This window comes from Sinocyclocheilus rhinocerous, unplaced genomic scaffold (genome assembly GCF_001515625.1).
Source record: "Sinocyclocheilus rhinocerous isolate Xijiao unplaced genomic scaffold, SAMN03320098_v1.1 scaffold1580, whole genome shotgun sequence".
NCBI lineage: Eukaryota > Metazoa > Chordata > Actinopteri > Cypriniformes > Cyprinidae > Sinocyclocheilus > Sinocyclocheilus rhinocerous.
The window spans coordinates 231,267-232,451 of NW_015633551.1; positions in this window are offsets into that span (position 1 = coordinate 231,267).

Consider the following 1,185-nt stretch of genomic DNA (forward strand, 5'->3'; position numbering starts at 1 on the left):
GAAAATGAGTAGGTCCTGACACGCGTTGTCTAACTCCAATAGAGTTCAGAATGTCTATGAATGCTGATCCCAATGCATCTTTTTCATTATCAACATGGATATTAAAATCACCAACAATTAAGACTTAATTACCTGCAGCAAGCACTAACTCCGATAGAAAATCAGCAAAAGTCTGTATGGTGCCCTGTTGGCCTGTATACAGTAGCCAGTACAAATGTCACAGGGGATTTATCATTAACACTTGTTTCTCTGGATAATGTTATATGAAGCACCATTACTTCAAATGCATTATACTTGAAATCAGACTTCTGAGAAATACTGAAAATATTACTATAAATTGTAGCAACACCTCCCCCTTTACCTTTTGGATGCGGCTCATGTTTATAACAGTAATCTTGGGGGGTAGACTCATTTAAAATAATGTAATCTTCTGGTTTTAGTTAGGTTTCTGTCAAACAGAGCACATCTAAGTTATGATCTGTGAACATTTAGCAGAACACACCACAAAATCTTCTACCGGATTTACATTATTCGGACGTTTTGCTGAACGTTGTAGTTGGCGGCGCTGATCAAATGCTTCAGGATGCGCAGACGGGGGAAGCGAGCCGGCGCGCTCGTGAAGCTCAGACAGCGCGAATTTCGAACGCCGTTGCCTAGCATCCATCTGGCTAATCTCCGCTCTCTACCCAACAAAACGGATAAACTTCTTCTGCTCTCCCGGACAAACAAGGATTTTTCAAACTCTGCTGCTCTGTGTTTTATGGAAACCTGGCTGAATGACACCATACCGGACAGCGCGTTACATCTGCCGGGCTTTCAGCTGTTCAGAGCGGACCGCGACGCAGAATCAACGGGGAAATCGTGCGGTAGCGGGACATGCTTTTACATCAATGAGAGGTGGTGTACAGATGTAACAGTGTTAAAGAAGATGTGCTGTTCCGATCTAGAAGCGCTCTTCATTAACTGTAAGCCATTCTATTCACCGCGGGGGTTTCACTCTCTTTTTTTCACATTCTCGTGAGTGTCTACATTCCTCCGCAAGCGCACGTGAGCCTGGCTTTAGAGAAACTCCCTGATCTGATCAAAGAGACAGAGCAACAACACCCGGACTCTGTTTTAATCATTCTCGGGGACTTAAAGAAAGCAAATCTTTCCCGTGAACTGCCAAAATACAGACAGCATGTT